Below are 16,781 nucleotides of genomic sequence, written 5' to 3'. Positions count from 1 at the left end.
TTCTCTGTCCTCTTTGAAGTAAAGCAACCACCTCCTTCTCCTTACATAAAGACGCAAAGATCCCTGAAAACCTAAATGACAAGTTCCATGCCATTCTCCTCCTTTGTCTTGACTCTGCTTCCTTCCAGTCACGGAAATGTGCAGAAGCAAGAAAGCATCCGAAGAGACCACATTCTAAGTGGTGTCCTGATTTGTCCTTATCTGCAATGCCTATGCAAGCCAGACGGAGCTGATAAACACAGACAGCTCACCTGACACAGAAAACAAACAAACAAACAAACACACAGGCAGGCTCTGATTTCCCTGTGGAAATTGTACAGAGGAGTTAAGTTATGGAGGGTACACAGACCCAAAATTGTCATGCAGATGGGATTAGCAGGAATGGCAGTGTCTCTACGTGGCCTGAGTGAGCCAGTTCAGATGTGGAGACCCCAGGACTTTAGCTGGGACATCAGATGAAAGCCAGGGTAGAATTGCAGCCCTGAGAGGGCCTCCTTGCACCGGATCTGCACACAGTCACCACTGCTGGGTGCTTTTATTTAGGTGAAGGATTTCCAGGTCTCAGGGAAAGGATGGCTAAGGAGTTCTGTGTGGGATGGAGCAAGAGGCTGGGCAGCTCACTGGAGATGTTTAGAAGTAGGAATTAAGGGTTGGGACTTCCTTGGGGTGGTGGCTGTTGGAAGTTCTGACAGTGAGTGAGGAGGGGGCACCTGGTCTGGGGATGTAAGCCTGCAGTCCTGGTGAGGGCCGAAGCAATTGCAGGGGAAGGATACAGACTTTTGGCATTCCCACACACATCTATCACTTGGGGAATGTGAGGGAACATGTTGCCTTATGACACATGGCTTGTGCATTTATCATCCTGAAATTTTTGTGCCCAGCCCATGAGAGGCAGTTCCTCATCTCAGCTATGCAATTGGCACCAGCCCTGTACACATGTGTGGCTGTTCAGAGGATTTCCCTCCCATAGGCTGGGAGCAGGGGCTCGGTGGGGAGCCCAGCCACTGAACAGATCTGGATGGACAGGAGCAGCACATGTCCTTGACAGAGGTGGGAACCCACTAGGTCCCCACTGGCCCGTGTCACCAGGGCAGACAGCTGCCACTTGGCCTAATCTCGCACCCTGTGAAGGACACTGGGCATCAAAGCCTCTCACAGTGCCCAGCTGTGACTGTGAATCTCATGTCAAAATGACTGTGCAAGGGTTCTCGGGTGAGAGGGCTGGAGTGGAGTTGGCTCGTTGATGCTACCCATCCCTGTGGTGGGGCGCTGTGTGAAGGATCTTCCCAACATGTCCCAGGGGTGCTCCTCAAGGCTCCCGAGATCAGGGCTGCTACCACCAGCCAGCGTCACCTAGCTCACAGTGCATCGAGAACATAGCAGAGTCCACTGATGCTAGAGTCTCTTCTCCACCATGCTGAGATTTCTTCATCAATGTCAAGGGTCTCTTTTTAGAATCATTGAAGTGTTTTCTTTATATTTCATCTGCCTTCCAATTGTGTTCCACTCTTATTGCTTTTTCAATTTTCTTAAAAACATCTTGGGCAGATTCAGGTACTCTTTGATCACTTTTTATTTTTAATTGTAAGAAAATATAGATCTTAGTCATGGCAAATGGACAGCTCAGGGGATTACATTTAGAATGCAACTGATCTTCAGAACTTTTTCCAGTTGCAAGCTGGAAAATACAGCACTGACTGGTAGCAATGCTGTACACCCTCTCCCTCAAGCTCTTGGCCATGCTCTTGGTCCTTTTGATGGCTCTGCCTGCTCAGGGATGCTGGAGCCTGGCTTCTTCCCTGGTGTCCTCTGCTCCCAGCTCTGAGCCATGTCCTGCCAGGCTCCATCAGGCCCCTCCTGTGTCCACGCCTGCCCACCTGATGGAGCCCTGGACATACAGGAGGACCCAGACCCCAACAGCTCATTTGGCCCAATTTACTTCCAAGCAAGTTGGGGAGGAGCTAAAGGATCCAAACACCCTGCCAAGGGACGCAGACTGTGGTGGCACTGCCCAGCTTCAGGGGGCACAGTGGCTTTCAGGCAGGGCAGGCCTGGAGAGAATCCATCGAATAGACTTGTTCAAAATGCAAGAAGGAAGCTGCTTGAGACACTTTATGAGGCTGTTTCCTTACAGCTGAAGAAGCAGACACTTTATTTTTCATACACAATCAACTCTTAGTAAGTGGCTTGCCCCCCTTCAGTGAAGACACCCCAACCCCATGTCCCTGCCTCCCACCCAAGCCTCAGCCAGACCTTCCCGAAGCAAGGTGGTGGCTGAGCAGGAAGCTAAGAGCCTGGTGCCATCTACCCTGGGAATCCTGCTCCTGGGTGACAGTGATGCAGCCCTGTGGCCCTGTGTACCTCTGCTGCCCAGTCGCAGACCTCATGACCCCATGCCTGTCTACACAGGCACTACCTGTGACATGCATTTCGGTGCCTCTGTGACGTGCACTTTGGTGCCTCTGAGCGTGTGGACTGAGCCCTGGGCATCTGAGTAAAGAGGGGGGTGGCTGAGGCAGAGGCAGGCCCGAAGGCTGAGGCAGGGTAGGGCAGAGTGGGGCAGCAGGAAGAAGCAGCAGAGGGAGTGGCCCCCCTTTCCTGGGGAACTCTGCTAGGAGACCCCAGCAGCAGGGATCTGAACAGCGGGATGCTGTGTGGAGATTACTGAGTGCTTTCTGCGAAATGCGTTTTCTGTCAAATATGAAGACCAAGACATGGAGGGAGGGGAAGAGTTCGGCTGGGTTGCCTGTCCGTGTTGACTCCCCCCAGGAATGTAATCACTTTTCACTGCAAACATGGACTAATGAAAATGAAAATTAAGGAATATGTATCCACGAGGAATAGATCAGTGAAGAATCCAGGCCAATGTCCATGGCAAGAGACTGTCCTTTGTCGTGCAGCCGAGAGGACCACTGCTAACCAGAACATGCTCTGTCCGGCCTCCTCCGCGGAGAGCCCTGCGTGATTGTTTTATGAAGGACTCTTCCTCCTTGCGTGCCTCTCTGTCTACTTACTGAAATACCTTGGGCTGCTTTCCACCGTAGGCTCGACAGCTGTGTGAGCAGAAATCTAGTGTGCAAGTGTAGTTTATCCCAACAATCCCCTCTGGAAGGAATGGGAGATTTTTTGAACTTACTCTCTTGATGAAGCCACAGTGGCCAGCCCTCAACAGATGTGGTTTTCTTGAGAAAGAAACATGCACACAAATAGAAGTGCAAAGTGGAGAGGAGGTGCCGTTTCCATGTTAGCAGTTAGAGTCTCTGAAAGGCCGCATTGCCCTGCGGGCATCTCCCTGTGCCTGAGGGTCTGGGTCAAGAGGATGCCCTCACTCCAGGCTGAGGAGACAGCTGGTCACAGGAACGTGAGTCTGTTCTATACAGCCACGCCTCGCACAACCACAGTGAGTGCTAGAATTTGCTGTGCTCAGATTCTGCTTGAACACTGGACAGTGTATCCCAGCTGGAGAGATACAGATTTTGCAGAACTCCATAGCCCTGCCTCTGCTGTCTTCACATCACAGCGTGTCCCTGTTGGAGATGCTGTCAGAGTCCTGGGGACCCAGGCTGGGGCAAGAGGACACTGCTGGGCTCACACATACCTGGCACTCCTTTCTGGGCCTCAGTCACCTCATCTGTCAAGTGGGGATGATAGTATCCATGGCCTAGAATCCTGGGAGGATCTCAGTGAACTTGGAAGACCGGAAGGACTGTGCCTGGCACACCAGAAGGAAGAGACATATTATCCATCCTTGCCTGTAGTCTGCAGTGACCAGCATGAGGCGATGCTCACAGCAGTACAGTTCTCCTGCTTGTCACCTGGTTTTGTAGTCTGGAGCTGGACTACCGGGAGCTGGTGGACAAAGGCCACTTCCCTGAGGCACCCTGTCCCCTATTCACCCCTTCAAGCCTGGCTTCTATGCAGAGGTGGTGGGATGTGTGAGTATCATCAAGGCCCAGGTCAGGGAGTCGCAGTGCTGCAGTCAGTCTCACCAGAGCCCTTCCATCATAAGACATGACCCGCCTTCTCCTCTGAGGCCCAGGGACAACAGTCATCAGATTTGGGCTGCTGCTGGCCCAGACAGGCTGTGCTCTGCAGTCTGCAGAAACTAGATTGGCTTCCACTTCCTCTTATTAATAACTTCTGCTGCTTCATAGCAAAAGGAAGCCCTTGGCTCCTGGGTGAGGGTTTGGAATATTTATTTTCTAAATTCACACCACAGGGTAAAGGCTCCTCCTCACCATTCCTCGCTGGCTGGTGCAGCCGCTAAGCCAGCACTGTCTCCCTTTGTTTGGTATTCAAAGCACAAGAACAGTGGCCATGAATATCAGCCCAGAGAGAGCAGAGGGATTTTAGGTGGAATATCTTAACCCCAGGAGTGTGGCCCACTCCAGGGTGGCCACGTTGTTTGTTTAGTAAGTTAGACTGGGGACTGGAGGCCAGGGATTGAGATGACATGGCAGCCTGGATTGAAGGATTGGAAATATTTCATATGTGGCATAAGCACCAGAAAACTACAATTTTCTTTGGATATTTTGTCCATTTGGTCAAGTGGTCTAGGAAGCGGGATCTACTGAAGTAGCTTTTCTGCACATTCTGAGCAGCTGGCAGCAGCCAGATCTGAACAGGGCATCTGGCAGCCCTTCCTGCCAAGGGAGGGAACAACCCCTCGGTGACTTTTCACAGCATGAGCGAGCAATAGACAGACAGACAGATAGACATGTCTGATGGACAGACAGACTGATAGATAGCTAAGCTGTTAGGTAGCTAGAAAGCTAGCTAGTGGAATAGACTGATAGATGCTAAGTAGCAAATAGCAAATAGATGTACTGATAGATGGATAGATGGCTAAACTGTTAGATAGCTAAAAAGGTGGCTAGCTAGGTAGATGGATAAATAGATGATAAGTAGCAGATAGATGATAGAGGATAGATAGACAGCTGACTGTTAGATAGCTAATAAAACTCCCTCCCTAGCCAGATAGACTGATAGATGAATAGATAATAGGTAGCAGATAGATAGTAAATAAATGATAAATAGGTGGGTAGATAAACTGTTAGATAGTCAAAAAAGAAAAACTATTCACCTAGCCAGACAGGTTGATAGGTAAATAGATAAAATTGCTAGATAACTAAAAACAACCCTACCTACCCAGCTAGGTAGATTGATAGATAAATAGATGACAGCTGGCAGAACAACAGTAGTAGATGAATGATAGATGATAGATATTGACAGCAGATATATGACAGGAGAATGATGATAGATAGATAGAAGATAGATAGATAGATAGATAGATAGATAGATAGACAGATAGATAGATAGATAGGATGAAATGTAGATTGATACACAACATAGAAATATTTTACTATTTTCTTTGTTAAACAGTCTTGTGGGTAAGAAAAAGAGGCTCTCGGTTATTTGTGGAAAGATCCGAAGGGATGTTGATTGTCTCACATCTAATGAGAGGATGGAGCTAAGAAAATGGGGTGTAGGGTGTGACTTTTGGTAGAAACTTTCACAGATAAATTTTAAAGCATAAGTGGACAAGGTGGTTACTGAGAAACTACTTGATGGGATTTAAAATTTTAAGACTGAAGGCACAGACAAGCACTGTGCCTCTCGGGGCGGCTCTGAGCGGACTGCCTGGGGGCAGGCTCTCCTGAAAGGTCTGCCTGGGTGCTGCCAAACACAGCCGTCCTGATGAGGTGTCAGTCTGCGGCTGGGCTGGGTGCACGGTCCAGGATGGGGAGCCCAGCCCTGTAATGGGCATGGGCCACGCACATGTCCAGCTGCAGCGCAGGGCTCAACCATAACCCTGCTGACACGGTTGGTAGGACAGAGCCAGGCCCCAGCTGCGGCCCTGCTGTGTAAACAGTGGCGCAGCCGGGAGGCCAAATGTTAGGGTCCCCTCGCGATCCATTGTTAGATGATAGACACAGCATAGACTGTCCCAACAGCCTGGCTTTCCCGTCAGCTGCTCTTTCCTGCCTATGTCCTGCTTCCAGGGTCGTCCAGGATGCAGCCCACTGCTTGGTTATTTGTGGGCCCCAGGCAGGGTTCCCACAGCCCCTCAAAGGCTGCTTCTGGTGGGTACAGTCCCAGAGTGGCCTGGTGGTCCTTGAACAGGCTTTTCCTGTGTACCCCACAATCAAGATTCACTTAATATCAGTGTGGGTGGAGGCTGGGGACCTGCTGGCTCTGCTCCCTGCAGTCGCCAGACCTACGCTGGCTCTTTGAGCCCTGGCTAATAGAAACTCGGGATGCAGGTTCAGACCTGCTTTTGGGTGCTCGAGGGCGCTCTCCGGAGTGCGGGCATCAATCACTGTCGGACTACTTGAGTACCACGGTGATGGACTGGCCGAGAGGCCCTCTCCCACCCGCTCTGCATGCTGCAATTCAATTAGTCATGGTCAGAGGGAGGCATTATTATTCATACACCGCCGATTGTTCCCAAAGCAAACAGAGCTGGGATGAGGTCTCTGATCCTCCCAGTTCCTTTGGTGAGGACACAAAAGAAAAAACTCCGGAGACCCCGGGAGGGACAGTTGGTCTGAGCCCTGATCGCCTTTGCAAGCTTCCCGTCAGATCTCGCTGATTTCTTTCTTTCCTTCTTACTCTCTCCCTTTCTTGCCTCCTTTTTTCTTCCACAACCTTACAGATAAGTGTTCTTTGTGTGCGTACGCAGACCCAGCAGGGCGACTTTATTCCTTTGTCGCCAACAATGGCAGAGAGTTCCTTCCCACCGGGGGCTCCCCTCCACCTATTATGGATGGTGCCACACAAAAATCAGGAAGTCGATCCTTTAAACGGTGCGCGAGATCCTGTTAGAGTACAACAGGCCCACAACTTGCCAATTAGCAATAAATACTCCCTGCAGAAATAAAGGGTGACATTTGTATTTTGTAAAGTGCTAACCAAATTAGCCGAGGCCTGGCCGGCCCCATCTGTTTATCAGTTTAGCCGAGTGCAAGTGAACCCAAGATAAATGCCAGTTTTCCTTGGATAAATTTTACAGCCATGCTGGAACTGCCAAAGCACACAGCAGAAGTAAAAGCCGGGCTGTGTTCTCATTGACAGAAAAGTCAATTTTGCAGGGCGGACTTAGGCCATCCCTCCCCCTCCTCTCCCCCTCCCCAGGCAGTGGCGCTTTTAGCACAGGGCTGTTTTCATGAAGAGCTGAAGTTCAGTGGAACAAGTTCTCCTTGAGACCAGGCTAGCTGCAACTGGGGGAGGCTGAGGCAGGATGCGCCCACCCATTCCCTCCTTTTGGGGTGGCCCTCCAGCCCCACTCAGGTCTCGAGGGCATTGGATGATGACCCCAGCTCATTTTCACTTCTGTGCCCGGGGCCTTCTGCAGTTGGTGATCGTGGGTTGCTGCACTCTGACACTTAGGCTTTGGAGCAGGATCTGGGCTGGTAGCAGGGTCCTGTGGCACCCAGCCAGGACAAGGGAAGCTGGGCTTTGAGGGAGTACCAGGGAGCCTCTTTCCAGTGAGGACTCCCAGGCCAGGCCCAGTTCAGTGGATGGGAGTCTCCGCAGATAAGGTCCTGGTCACTCAAGAGTCCCAGCGTTTGCTGTCATATGGCCCCTAGGATGGAAGGTAAGGAGCAGTTGGAGTCTTGTCACCCATGGTCTTCACTGCCAGCCCCCTCGAGCAGAGCTCACCTGTGACCTGGGGTGTGTGGCACAGACTTCTCGGCCCCTGGAACATTCTGGTGCCTCATTCAGTCCAGGAACCTCCCTCCCACCATGTGGCTCCTGAGGCTGCTCCTCCATGGCCCTCGCGAGGGCTGAATCACGTCTTGAAGGAATCAGCCTTGCTCCTGTCATATTGCTAAATACCCAAAGCTGGCAGCTTAGAAAGAAGCACATTCATTTCTCACAGCTCTGGAGGCTGGACATCTGCATGACACTGGGTGAGGCCTTTGGCTGCATTGTCCCCTGGCACTGGGCATCACATGGGGAGATGGGGTGAAGGTACCTGCTTAGACTCTGCCCTCACAAAGCCACTGATGCCACCTCAAGGGCCCCATCCTCACAGCCTCATCTACCTGACTCACCTCCTGAAGACACCATGAAGGTACCCAGAGGACATCTGGGGATACATGCACACTCTACCTTAGCCAGCCAACTTATAGGGGACAATGGGCCAGGAAACACTGTTTCTACCCTACACTCCTCAGTCCATCCTTAGGTTCTTTCCAGAAGGTCACAAAGGGTTGTACATGCTGCCTTGGCCTAGCACAGCCGAGAATCAGAGATTCACTGCCTTTGGCCCAGTCCCTCGAGCAGCCCTGGAGATAATAGTAGGACCCTCAGTTCTCTTGTTTTCCATAGAAATTGGGGGGCTTTGGGGTTCTGGTGTTAGGGATGAGCTGAATGGAACCAACTACTTAGCCTTAGTTTCTCCTGGGTAAAAATGCAGTGATGGAGGGGAAGATTATGGAGACTGAATAGAAGAACAGTGACCTCCAGGACTATTCCCTGCCCTACCTTCTGTGACTCAGGAAAGGAGACAGGGAGAAGTGAAGGCAGGCAGGTGTCCAGGACACCACCAGAGGCCCAGATGCAGAATCATGCTTTCTGCGGAGGGTGAAATTTCCTCATGTCCTCTGAAACTCCTGTTCAGAGATGGGTCCGCTGCCCTCCCTGGCCACGGGTCTGCCTTGGGAACTCGGTGCTTGGCATTGCTACACTGTCAGCAGCAGGAAGAACTGGTCAGATGCCAGCACTACACTTTCAGAGGTCCTACCTCTAGAACCAGGAGCCAAATAAACTATTCTTTATAAATTACCTGGTCACAGGCATGATAGGAGGTATGCTTGAAATGTATGGTGAATGTGTCAATTTAAAAAATTATAGTGAAAGGCACAGCACATTGCCATTGATCCCTCTCAAAATACTCCCACTTGCTTTGAACACACTCATCCCATCCTTCTCCATACTTCCTGCAGCAGCTCTGGAGTCCTTTTTCCTGAGTGTCTTCAGTTGCACTGTTCTGGCCACCTTGATATCCTGAATCCATTCAAAATGTTGACCTTCCTTGGTTATTTTGACTGGGGATGAGCCAGCAGTCACACAGTGCCTGATCCAGTGAATAAGGTGGGTGAAGACACAGCGTCAGCTTTTGAGGCTGCCTCTCTGTTGGATGGTGCTCAGCAGCAGTTGTGAAGTTGGCTCCAGTTATACTTGCAAGGCCCAGCTCTGTTTTGACTTTTTGTTGGCTTTATTAGTATTTATTTGTTTTCCAAGTAGAGAACTGAAATCCATTCTAGAGTCCTCTTTCTTCCTTGCAGGAGGCCTGCTGTGGCCCTCACCAGAATTACGGACAAGACCTGCTTCAGTGTCATCTCGGGTGGGGATAGTCGAGTGCACTGTGCTGTGAGCTCTCTCTGTTGAAAGCAATTTGTGGGCTTCAGAAAGGTGGCTGTACAAGCTCATGGGGTGGGGGGCTTTCTCAGGCCTGTTGGAAAATCAGCCTGGTTTTGTTTTCTTTCTGTGAAACATAATTTGATACAACTGTGCGGGTGGTTATAAAGGGAAGTATTTGTGTGTGTGTGTGTGTGTGTGTGTGTGATTGTGTGTGTGTGTATGTGATTGGGTGTGTGGCTGTGAGCAAACAGATATAGATTTAGGGAGTTTTAACTTGCAAAGAAAGTGAAAAGCTTACATGTATACGTGTACATGAAATATAAACATACACACACACACACACACGCACACACACTGCTTTCTCAGATAATCCTTGCCTTTCTTTGTGAGGATCCTTCAGGTCTGCTGGGGCAGCCCCACTCCACACTTCCAGCACCAGCATTGGCCCAGCATGCCCCTACAGCAATAACCTTGGCCAGTGGCTCTCATGATACCATGGTGCACTTTGCCTTCTCCCTCTGAGTGGCGTGGCCCCTGCTCCAGGGCCAGTGTCTCACTGATCTGTTGTCATTTTTCCTAGTTGCTTCTCACTCCAAAGCAATTCAGTTGTCTGAGACATTGACCCTACAAGAGCAGATTTGAGTCACCTACCTGGGGCAAGGAGAAAGTCTGGGAAGGAGAGGAAGAGGAGAAAGGAAGGAAGCCCAACTCCATGTGAAGACTCAGTGTACCTACGACAGTCACCTGCATTGAAAATAACCCACCTCCAAGTAGGGACAGTTAATTTAATAGTGTTTTTAGGTTAATTGAACAGCGGGTTGAAGCAATTAGCTTAGCGCCCAGATGACATCAAGCACTTGCAAAGTGTCTACTACACAAGGCGCCTCCACAGTTGCTCCCACACTTGTGTATGCACACATGTGCACATCTGCAACTATATGTATGCACAAGTGAATGCATATGTGCACATACGTATGTGCCTATGTGTGTCTTCATGCATGTGTGTGTCTGTGCATGTGCCTAGTGAGTTAGTCAGCTGTTTGTTACTGAAACAAATACCCGAGATAAATACACTCACAGAGAGGAAAGGTTCATTTTAGCTCCCACTATTAGAGGTCCCTGTTGCTTTTGGGTCCATGATGAGGATGTTTGGGCATGGATGTTTGTCATGGTAGAAGTGTGTGATGGAGGAAGGTTGGCATCCAGGAAGCACAGAGAGAGAAAGGAAAGGGTGGGGACCCCAGTGTGCCCTTCCAGGGCACCAGTGACCTAGCTTTCTCCCACCAGGCCCCACCTCCAACAGGCTCCACCCCCTCTCAGTAGCACCAAGCTGAGGACCCAGCCTAGGACACAGGGGTCTGTGAGCACATTCCAGATCCAGGCTGTGGCTCGATGTCTATGGACAGCCTAGGTAACACTAAGCATGTCAGTGTCAGGAGCCAGAGCTCCTCGGAGCTGAAGCACAACAGGACTTTCAGCACTTCTGAGTTTATCACTGGCCAGCCCTCTCATTTGGTGATTCATAGCCTAATTTGTAATGAGCAAGAGGCCATTTAGCAAATTACTTGGTCTTTTAAGGTGCCTGGAAGTGCAATTAGTGAGTTTCTTGAAAGAGATATGGAGATACACTCATTTCCTCAACAGCATGTCTGGGTCTGCCACCTGCCGGGCATGAGGAGAACATAGCCGAGTGACCATCTCTCCTTTTCCTTCTCTGTGGACACAGGAGCTCAGCTAAGCAGCATCTCCTCTACAGAACAGGTCTGTCACAGAAGCCAAATGCAAGGTAGCAGCAAAGAAGCAAGAGAGAGCCATCCCCCTCTGAGAGGGTCATGAGGACTCTGAAAATGTGGCTCAAGCAATGGTTGAGGTCTCCCGGACAAGGAGGCCCCCACCTTGCAGGTGACAGTGGAGTCAGATCACAGAAGAGTGAAGACATGGAGGACCAGGATAGTCATGTGGGGACAGATGGTAGGGCCTGGGTGCCTCTGGTATGTAGAGAGGGATGTGGAGGAGCAGGGCTGAGAGGTAATCAGAGGCCAGACAGGAAGGTCTCCCCTCACCTCAATAGACAGCATGGGCTCCTCCTCCAGGAGTAAGGACAGCACCATGTGGTATTCTGAGCAAGGGCAGGCAGCAGAAAGATCCCTGTGCCTTTCAGAAGGGTGACATGTGAGGGAGATGTGGGCTGGGGGATGAGGACACTGACTCACTGCCAAGCATGACCAGAGGAGGCAGAAGGGAGACTTTTCACTCATAAGCATAGGATTTGTTGGTGAAGGACAGTAACCATCAAAGTTACTTGTGTTTCCCACTCAGGTGACTTAACAATGGTAATACAAACACTGACCAGGCTACACAGGGCATAGATGGTATGGATATCACACAGGACTCAGGGCATCAATTTAAGTCAAATGTTTGACACAGAGGCATATGGTACACTCTGATGGAAACTCACGTTTCCCTTCCCAGATTGCTTCTCTGTGTTCCTAGGTAAGTATTAGAACAGCTCAGGAATCATTAGAACACAGAATTGACTTTTATGAATCATGAGCCTTTGGAAAAATCACTTATTTTCTGAAACTCAAATTCACTTAAAAATGACATTTGTGCACCTGTGTGCACACATTCCCTCATGCACACATAAGACACATCTGCATGTACTGGGTCTAATGTTTCCCTCACTGCCTGTCAAGTTAGTAGTCCCCTCCTTGTGTTGGCTTGTGTGTGTGTTTGCGTGTGTACCTGTATGTGTGAGTGTGCTTATGTGGGAGGTGTCTTCCCTGAACACAGTCTTCCAGGGTTGTGTTGTTTTCATACGTCTCTGTGCATCATATATTTACAATTTGAAGACCAAGAACTATGGGACATAAAGTTTTGCCAACTGTGTGAAATTGTTTTGTCTAATTTGCAAATATGGCCATGTTTGTACTTGTCTGAGGAGGCAGTTCCTAGCTTTCTTAACTTCTAAAAAGAATTATGAGAAAACAAAGAAAAGAGTTTCAAAACCACTGTCCTGAATCACTGTTCAATTTACCCTTCAATGTATGTGAGAAATCAAAATCTTACTTGGGTTAGAGATAACCATCAAAACAGAATGTAATTACAGTAATCAGAAGAATCTCATTCTATAATTCTAAGAGACTTGATATAATAGGATGTTTAAAAATTTCATATAGTATTATGTTTGTCAGCTTTCTGTCACTGTTACAAAATAGATGAGAAAAACAACTTAAAAGGAGAAAAGGTTGGCTCTGGCTTATGATTTCAGAGGGGTCACTTCATGGTCAGCTGGCTCCATTGCTTTAGGCCTGTGGTGAGGCAGAAACATCATAGTGGAAGAGTGTGATGGAGGAAAGCTGCTCACCTCCTGGCAGCCAGAAAGGGGAGAGAGGGAGAGAGACACCCTTGTTATCTTTTGTTTCAGGCAGGTTCCCAGCTACTGAATGAAGCCACTCACAATCAGAGTGGGTGTCCCACACGCCAGTCATCCTGGAAACACCTCAGACACACCCATAATGAGCTTTACTTATTTCCTAGGTGTTTCTCCACCTAATCAAGTTGCCAGTCAACATTAACCACCCCAGGATGTTGAGTTCCACTGAACTCATGTGTGACTGATTACAGCCTTTGACGGGCTCTGTGCCACTTATGATGGCCAGTGGTGGGGAAACTCCAACATAAGACTCAAATCATCTTTATTTCAATAATTACTGCAACATATTTATTTATTTATTTGGTACTGACAATCAAACTCAGGACCTTGTACTTGCCAGGCAGGCATTGTCCCACTGAGCAATATCCCCGGCTCTGCAACATATTTATAGAGAATCTGCTGGGATTCACATTTTCCCTTCCCCGTAATTGAGAAATAGTATGATATTTAAACTGATGGTTCAGATTTTGGTTGGTAAAATGGTGACGTTATGCTGAGTGAATGTGGGTAACTCTAAGATTGTGTCTGGCCTCTGCTTCAGTCACTCAGGACCTGGCACTCAGCCACACACAAAGTGTGCAGGACCTGAGTCCAGCCCCAAAGGGCAGCATCACAGGGACTGGATGGGCAAGCCAGGAAGTAGTCACCAGAGCCTGAATGAGTTCTGCTCACTTTCAAGGGCTGCAGCCTTCTGTTGGGGGCCTTGGTTCACCTATAGTGACTCAGAGGGCAGAAAGGTGGGAAGAACATCACCAGTTCCTTTTTCTCCCCTCCAGGGTCCTGCTGATGATATTGAAGCCCAGGGAGAAGCTCTGAGGAAAAAAGCAGATGTCCATCTGCAGTGGCAGCAGGGAGGGAGCAGGGGGCATCCGGCCAGCCTCAGGGAGACGTCCAGGTTGGGCATTTGCCAGGACAGCTAGCCGTGTGTCCTCAGCTGTGATGTCACACAGGGATGCTGGCCCTGTGGGTTATCTGTCTGCTCCCTCACAAGCCAGTGTTTGCCCTCAGCCATTCACCAAGCTCTGTGGATTGCAGGTCACCTCGTGGCTCCTCCATGAAGAGGCAAGAATAAGGGAGCAAGAGAGAACTGTGGTAAGTGGCAAGGAGCCTTGGGACCGTGAGGAAGGGCTGACCCCAGGGAAGTATAAGGGCAAGGGAGGGAGGGAGCTGCAGAGGAGTCTCAAAGTGCAGGGCAGCACAGCTCAGAGAAACAAGAACTCCACCACTGATGGCCCATAGGGGTCCATGCTGGGGGACATGGCCTGTGTGGCCAGTCATTGTCTGTGTGCCATTCAGGAAAGACATCGGGACTCAAAGACAGTGCCAGCCCCTGGGGACAAACCATGCAGACATTCAGCTCACTGCTGTCCTTACAGCTGGTCATCAGTTCTTTACTAAAGGGGATCTGAGTGGACATCCCTGAGTCACCCTAGGCCCATGGAAGTCACCTCTGAAGACAGAGTCCAGGTCATGGGGGAGGCACCTTCTGGATGGTGACCAGGGAAGGAAGGGAGCCGAGGTAGGAGGAAGGCATGAGACAGCCAATGACTTGCTGTCACCCATCTGGACTGAAATCTTGGGCTGGGCTAAGTCTTAAGTTGGGAAAACCAAAACCTTGAAACCCTGGCTGGAAAGCACACAGAGGGTGGCCCTGACTCCCCACAGGGTGGCCACGGTTGAGTGGTGCCAGCACAATGGGCTGATTCGGGTGGAAGGAGGCCTTGCTCATACTCCAGAGCTTTCCCTGGGGCGCCGGGCCCCATTGGGCAGAACCACCATGGTGAAAAACACACCCGGCCGAGGCTCAGACCTCCCCCAAATGGGGTGGCAGCCAGAGCTCTGTGTGGTCAGGGAGGGGAGCCCCTCAGCCAGCTTAGCCAGAGGGCAGACATGGGTCTATGGTTAGCAGACACAAGCCTGGGTCTACCCCAGCAGAGTACAGAAGCAAGCCCAGGGTCCATGCTCCTTACCACACCCCAGAGATGCTAAAGCCACAGCCACCCACAGTTGCCATCTTGGGCCAAAGCAGGAGGATTAGAGCCATCCTGAGAGAGGAGAACTTCTGTCCCATGGGTGTTTATCTGACTGGAAATTGGGTAAGAATGGAAGAAACTAATATGGTTTTAATAGACAAGAGTGAGTTCTCTTGCCCCGACTCACTTCTGTTCACTGTCTTTGGAGGTCCCCAAAAGACCTCCAAAGAAACTGTTGATGGAACAAAACCAGCTCATTGTTCTGCTAGAGTCTGAGGGGTGCTCACCTGCCCGCCTGGGCAGTCTTGGTGTCTAAGGATGAGGAAATCAGGGCTGGATGGGGTAACAGGAGGGCAGGCTTTGCTGGCTGGGGATGGTTTGAGAGGGGACAGAGTTAGTACCTTAATGCTCTGCACTGCCAGATTTCACAAGGAAAATGTCTTGAAGCAAATCTTGGAGATGAGCAAGCTCCTGGAGCTGACTGCCTTTCTAGGTGATTCCTGAAGCAAGCAGATGATTTGCTTTGGCTTGCTCCCAACAATGCCAAGCTCAGGGACAGGGGCCATGTCTGGTCCCGGTAGTGTTTAAGACACTGATCCAGAACTGCATGACTTCAGTTCTCACTGATCAAAGGGTGAGGAATTGTGAGAAGAATCATAGCAATCAGAAAAATAAAGATATGATTATTGTCCTTGCTAGTCCACACTTTTAAAATAAATTTTTAAAAAAGAGTAGCTTGAGATTTATGGAAAAAATGTCTAAAATAGTACCGAGAAGTCTCATATACCATTGCCATTTCACTTTTCCTATCATTAACATTTTATTGAGTATGGTGCATTTGTCACAATTAATGATCATTGTGGACATGTTAACTCCAATTTACTTAGATCTGTATTTTGTATGGATTTTCTTGGTTTTTACCTAATATTCTTTTCCTGTTCCAGGGTCTATCTCCCCAGTGTCTTCAGCGGTCACAGTTGCTCAGATCTTCATGGTTTCCAGGGTCTGACAATGGTCAGCATGGCCAGGCACTCCATAGAAAGTACCCCCTCGGGATACATCCTGGGTTTAGCTCTTGCTAAGGCTGGGGTCATGGGACTGAGAGGAAGAAGCGGGAGTAGAGTGTACTCAGAGCATCCCGTCGAAGGGCAGTGTGGTTAGCATGACTGATGGATGTCAAGATGACCTTGGGCACCTGCTGAGGTCAAGTTTGTCATGTAGTCTGAATGAAGCAGTGGAGTTCCTCTTCCTCCAGCCTCCACTCTGTGTTCTTTGGAAGGAAGTCACCCCTGCAGCCTACATGCAGAAGTGGAAGTTTTGCTATACACTGGAGGCAGGGTTTTCATAAATCACTGTGATTTTTCTTTGTGCATAAGAGATTCATCTCTTCTATCCCACTTACTTATTTATACTTACTTCTCAGTATATACTCAGGATATTCACTCTGTACTCAAGGTTGTAGACTACTGTAACTCCAGCACTCTGGTTGCTTGTACTATTCCAGCCTCAGGCCCCAAAACCCTTTCAGTGTGTTCCCAGGCCCCTAGGACACTCTTCTGTTGCTGTGTGTTTTCCTGAGAACTTTTCTGCATCCAGCCACTGCCCGGTGACCAGGCTCATCTCACTTGTCTCCTGTCTCTGTGTGTGTGACTGTCACCCACTGTCCAGGGAGCTCTGGCTCCACCCACTGGAGCATGGTGTTGGAAACCGAGACCTGGGCCCAAGTGTGCTCATTGCTACTGGATGGTCACTGCTGCGAATGGCATTTCTTTGTCACTTCTGAATACCACAATTTCCACCCATTGCCCCTGTGGATTGACTTCTGTCCATCCTATGACAGTGGCCTGGGGGAAGTCACAGCTGTCAGCCACAGAGAAAATGATTAAACCCTCAGCCTCTCTCTTAGTAAAGCATCGTGTAGGCCAGAAGGGCTTGTGCAAAAGGCACCTTCTAGTCCTGGTGCCCCAAAGGGTTAATGGCAACCTCCATTTACCATGCAAGGA

At 49.7% G+C, this 16,781-nt stretch overlaps 1 long non-coding RNA gene across 1 annotated transcript; it reads left to right on the top strand.

Moving 5' to 3' along the window:
* The first annotated feature begins 13,458 nt into the window (after window positions 1–13,458).
* Window positions 13,459–16,027, top strand: LOC102025784. The gene is made up of 2 exons (XR_260325.2): window positions 13,459–13,897; window positions 15,723–16,027. It is a non-coding gene; the product is annotated as an uncharacterized LOC102025784 (long non-coding RNA).
* The last annotated feature ends 754 nt before the right edge of the window (window positions 16,028–16,781 follow it).

This window comes from Chinchilla lanigera, unplaced genomic scaffold (genome assembly GCF_000276665.1).
Source record: "Chinchilla lanigera isolate Chin_1 unplaced genomic scaffold, ChiLan1.0 scaffold00014, whole genome shotgun sequence".
In the NCBI taxonomy this organism is placed as follows: Eukaryota; Metazoa; Chordata; class Mammalia; order Rodentia; family Chinchillidae; genus Chinchilla; species Chinchilla lanigera.
Note: the sequence above shows the minus strand (reverse complement) of the source record. Positions and strands in the feature narration are given on the sequence as shown.